Source organism: Trachymyrmex septentrionalis, unplaced genomic scaffold (assembly GCF_001594115.1).
Source record: "Trachymyrmex septentrionalis isolate Tsep2-gDNA-1 unplaced genomic scaffold, Tsep1.0 scaffold32, whole genome shotgun sequence".
Lineage (NCBI taxonomy): Eukaryota > Metazoa > Arthropoda > Insecta > Hymenoptera > Formicidae > Trachymyrmex > Trachymyrmex septentrionalis.
Window position 1 is genome coordinate 587,838 of NW_017305485.1, and position 5,852 is coordinate 593,689.

Here is a 5,852-nt window from a genome sequence, read left to right on the forward strand (position 1 = left end):
CATGAAAAATAATAATTCCGGAACAAAAAGGTTTATTGAATTATTCGGAAAACTATATTTTATGTTGTTAAGAATAGGAATGATCTCTTTCCTAATACAATAGAATTTTTTGTTTTATCGTCCAATTTGATTAAATTATTCTCAATATGTTTAATAAATTCCACAGTGATTTTTTCTTTGTTGGTGACATTATTAGGAAGATTAAACCGTGGCCTAATTGTAATATAAATTTAGCATTGTCCGGAATGTCAGTGTTACTAAGATTAATAAGCCAATCATCATTTATGTTATTTAAGTTGTAATTGAAAACAATGTTCTCCGGACAAACATTGATGTGATGTACAGCAGTTAAACTGTTTTCTCTAAACTTTTGTTTAGCAATTTTATTGATTTTTACTGGCACAAAATCCTTATGTATAATAAGCGGTTTAGTCATGGCGATACTATAAGTAATATTATTTAAGTCCTCATTATTAGTCCGAAATTTTGCAGATCTTAGATTGTTAATCTTTTTATTAATGTTAAGATTCTCTTTGTCCCAATTTTTTGTGAAATTAAACTCCTGGCGACGGAAAAACGCACAACATATACCCAACGGAAGCGACGCATTAATAGCTCTATAATTATTAAACAGTTTATATTGTAATTGAGATAATTATCTATAAGCGTCATTTAATTTGTTACGTCCAAGCTCCGCTCGCATGCGGAACTGAGGGGGTGAACGCAACAAGGAATCGAATCGTTAGACCGATTTGGGCTCCGGACCGCAAGGGAGCCGTGGGGAAGGACCGACGCAAATCGGAGGCGCTTTGCTTCGTCCCGTGTTTGTGTTGGAGGGTGTTTGCTCCATTGTGGTTGGTCATTTTTTTCAGGAATGAGCATTGACAGATTGGTTCCGTCTTTTATTCCCGCCCTCTTCTTCTGCCTCTCTCTCTCTCTTCTTCGTCATCTTCATCGTCATCCCTTTGTCGGCGCTTGCGAGTGGGGTCTATGCCAAGGTATTTCAAACTCGCTAGAGTAACCTCATCATAGGTGACCTCCGTGTAAAACTCCTTAGCAGATTGCTTGTCAAGAAGTGCTTTCGGTGTCCTTGTTTGAACCTCGATTTTTATGTATCTTCCTACAGGGCCTAGTTCTCCGTCTTTAATCGCCGTTTTGATAGCCACATAATACAGGTCCGGGTATATTCTGTGATGTAAGCGATCTGAACCCTCAAGTGGGTAAATCTTTATATATGGAAATCGTTCCTTATACAATTCCCTTAATGCTGTTAGCTCTCGACGTAGCTGAGCGGCTTGTTGTGCAACGGTCGGGATGAGTATGGCTCTGTTTTGAGTCGTTACGAATGCATCCATAAGATAGACTGACTTTAGTCCAAAATCTTGTAGAACCATTCTTACTTGTGCTATCGCAGCCTTTACAATGCTGTTTGTTTCGGTGGGGTCGTCTGCCGACATTAAGTCCAGTATATCCTTCCTTAATTCAGATCTTGGCTTGATCCAATTCTGCCAAACCTCGACCGTTTGCACCAGACCCAGCTTCTGCTCCGCAGGAACCAGCGCAGACAGGAATATGTTCTCAATGTTGAGTGTAGCACACAACGCCTGCCATCTCTTATGCAAATACTCCGTATTTGCTGTTGCTCCTGTGGTTCTAACTTCCTTGGCCAACGTCATGAGACCCGCCATGCCGAGGAAGGCAAGGAGTTGATCGGAATGGGCAGCCTGCGTGGCGGCAACCAGTGAAGCCCTTTGTGCCTCTGTAAGGTTGGGTGTAACTTCTCTTAGAGATAGGGGTCTTCTTCCCAGCAGCCAGCAAACGGCAGTTGCTACAGCATCACCGGCCTCCATATCCCCTACATGACATAGGACCAAGTGAGGAGGATTGATGTATCTGGCCTCCTCAGCGGTTGGCAGTCGCACAGTGCGTGCAATTCTCTGGAAGCGAGGGGTTTCGCCTTCTATCTCCATGGTTCGACGTGACTTTGTATTGATAGATTATAACCAATTTTACTTTTGTTTGGTCCTAACGAGCCGGGGGTCGAACGGAGGATGAAGTGGAAACCTCTGCTCGTGCTCCGCTAAACGGATACACGAGTCGGACGTACTTCAAAAAAGGGCTCAAACTGGGTCAGTGTGCCGAGAGCGGCGCACTTTAACGCCAGCTGCGCCAGTACGGCCGTATGCCCTGACTTTCGGTCATGGAACTTAATCCAAGTGACTGGGGAGAGGGCGAAATGCAATCGCGGGAGAGCTTAATAATACGAGCAGAGGTTGTATTTAAATAATGACTACCGAGAAGTTAATTTAATAATGATATATTGTAATTAAAAGAAGTAAACTTGAGTGATACATTTTTTTAATAAAAAAAATAAATACAATTTTGTCAAGTAAATACAAAAAATAATTTTTGGTTCTCTATTCTGAGTTATATGTACGCATTTATGGATGTGTGAGAATGTGTGTGTAAAGTATCATGGCAGAATAGAAGGGAGGAGTTACGGAGAGAATAACGAGAGAATAAAAAGAGAAGGAGGTTTTGGTGAGTGGATTTGAGAGGGTTTGGCCTAATTTTCCTCGGATGATGATAGTGTTAGCGGACATGAACGACCGGTCGACAGGAGGCGAACAATTATCGTGCGGCGACGGCGACAGATTGAAATTATAATGTGAACGGACTGCAATGTTTTCATTTTCTTATAGGAGATCAAAAGAGAGAAAGAAAGAAAGAAAAGAATAAAAATAAAATAAAACAAATGAATAATAAAAAAAATAAAATGAAATATTGAAATAAGTTACCAAAAGATAAAGCGAGGAGGGAGCCAGAGAATAGAGATATACTGACTTACTACTGAGATGCTTATCGTTGGAGATCCTCCGGCCAGGATGTGCAAGGTTGGTGATGTTTCTTTAACACTGACTCTACTGGAGAAAGAGGGCTTCGAAAATCGGATAGAACCTTTTGAGTATCGCGACAAACTCACTGACTCTATCAACTTTGAGTATTGCGACCGACTCACTGACTCTATCAACTTTAAGTATTGCGACCGCTTTTCTAACTTATCGCCCGACAAGTATAACTCGAGAACTTAGAGAAAATCTGCGGCAAGGGTTGCGGAACCGCGATTTTTATACTAATCGCCCCAGATTACTTAAATTTGATGGAATAGGTTTCATTGGCTGGTAGTAGGATTTTCCTTTGCTCTTGGATTGGTCAAGATTTTGGGGGAGGAAAGGATGTTGACAGGAATCTGTAGCATGGGAAAGTGTCCTCCAAAATTTTATGATCTTTAGATTTATGGGAAAACGCATGTCTCAGACGTCGAGAAGGCGAGCATCGTCGCCACGGGACCACCCAGAATCTACCCTGAACGTCGCGTACCGTTTCTTAAATTTTGTAATTACGGATTCGCGAGAATCGTCCGTGACTTGATCGTTTCTTGACGCCGGTCTTATGCTTTCCATACGTATTTATTATTAATTTTTATCTCTGAGCGACATTCACAAGGAGATACCGGATTCCTTGTTTTAGTTTTTAAGATAGAGAAAAAAAAAGGAAAGAAGATAAAATTTTAGTGTTTCGACGAATTCCAGATCTCTACGAAAGAAAAGAGTCATGCGAGTTCGCCGGACGTAACAATTGCCTAGCAAGCAGAATTTCGCAGGTGGTTTTTCGCCTTTCAATATGGCTTCAATTCATATAGAACCCATTTTCCTTCTTTGTAGACCTTTCCCAAGGCTTTCAAACAATAAATCGGAAATAACAGATTGAACACAATTTAATGTTTCTGCAAGTTTTTGCGTTTGACATGGGTCTTCATCCACTAATGCCTGCAATTCTTCGTCTTTAAATGCTCTTGGTCGTCCAGAACGCTCTTTGTCTTCCACATCAAATTTTACTTTTAAAGTGTCGAAACCATTCTCTACATGTTTTATCGGAAGGAGCACTATCACTTCACATAAACTTCTACAAGCATTCGATGAGCTTCAGCTGCAGTTTTTTTCCATTTGAAGCAAAAGATTAACACTTAGCGCAAATGACGCTTATTTAACTCAAATGTCAACGTTTTCGATGTAGTAAAAAGCAATGTTATTGCAAACGTATACTTTTATATACTGAATTTTATTGACAGATGGTAAAATTAAAAAATTAAGCTTGGTTTAGACAGAGTTATCAACAGTCCTAGCTAGAGCTACTCGCCGCTAGATGGACGGAACTTTCCGATTGACCTAATAGAACAGTGCGGCGGCAGGTCGCTACTCTGGTGAAGTGTTTCGCGTGGCTGCAACGATGCGACGAATGCATCGAATAGCTCGAAGAACTTTGTCGTGCCAAGCGTCCGCGCCTCGCCGTTGGACACAGATAATTTGGGGCCAAGAATCGCGCGACTCGCGGGTGCGAAGTTGCAATTGGAGCGACATTTTGTGCGCATTGGTGACGAGTACGCGAATTGGAACAAACGATCTCTTGTCTGACGAGAGATCGACATCGCGTTCAAGAGTTGTATATTGACAGGTGCGGTGATAAACTCTAATGACATCAAGCCGCGGCGGTGAAGACGCTGGCAATATAATTCTAGAGCAAGACGCTGTAGAAAGACACTGTAGTGGACACTGCGTTCAACGGCGAGTTTGTGACGAAGAATAAACGTGCTAATAAGAGCATAATTACAAAGAACAATAATATATATCGATGAAGATATGCGCGAGTGGTACGAACGACATGTCGTCAAGCCTATCCTAGCATCGCTCGAAGAAGTTCCAGGAACGTGACAGCGGGTGGGCATTGTCGCGAATCCTCAACTTGACTATTAACAAACTACAATATATCCCTTGCGCGTGGGATTTTACTTCGAGGTGCCGCGAGAAATTATACTTAAGCGGTGATCAACGTGCGTTCAATGAACAATGCATGCTTCACGTGGTCGATGGTAGCTGCTCTATACCCGGCTAAAAGTCATGTGGGTAGAAAATAGTCATATCTGCATTATACTGCTGTGTTGAATTTCACGAATATCGAATTTCCGATAATGTTCAAAGACATTCCGAAATTCGAAAATCTCAACAACATATGAATCAATGTATACGGCATCGAAAATGGACGGACCTCTGCGGCCTATCTCACCAATGACAAGAAGGAGAAACATGTCAATGTATTGTATCTGCAAGATCCACGCAACAACGATGTCGGCCACTTTGCGTGGATCAAGAATCGCATCTCGTGAGCTCGCAGATTTGTGAGAAAAAGAAATATTTCTGCGACCGGTAAGTATAATAAGAAAAGCCAATAAAAAGAAATAGGAAAAAATGATTTTTCTATTTACAGGTGCCTCCATTACTTTAGCTCGTGTGAAAAATTGCAGTCGCACGAAGTGGATCGCTAAAAGATCAACGACTGCGCCATCCAACTGTCGAGCGAGGAGGACAGTGACTCGAATTATCAACTATAATAATCGGAAACGAGTGCCACTGTCTGCCGACTTGAAGCGCGTCTTATGCAAAACGAATCCCAACAAGGAAGACGCGTCGTCGCGTATCAACAGCATGAAGCATTTAGCATAAGTTACTATGTGCGATGCGCGTATAAACAACGCGTTATCACTTCCGTCGCGATGAAGACTGTATAGCATGGTTCGCGCGACAAGTCGAAAACTTGATGTATCGCGTAAAAAATCTCATATCCGTCAACATGCCCATAGAAACGTTGTCTAAACAGCAATAGGAGGTGTACCGTAGCGCTACACGTTGCCACATCTGCGAGAAACCGGACGATACACGGATCCGCGATTATTGCCACTTAACCGGTAGATACCGCGGTCCAACGCATTCGAATTGTAGTTTAAATTATTATAT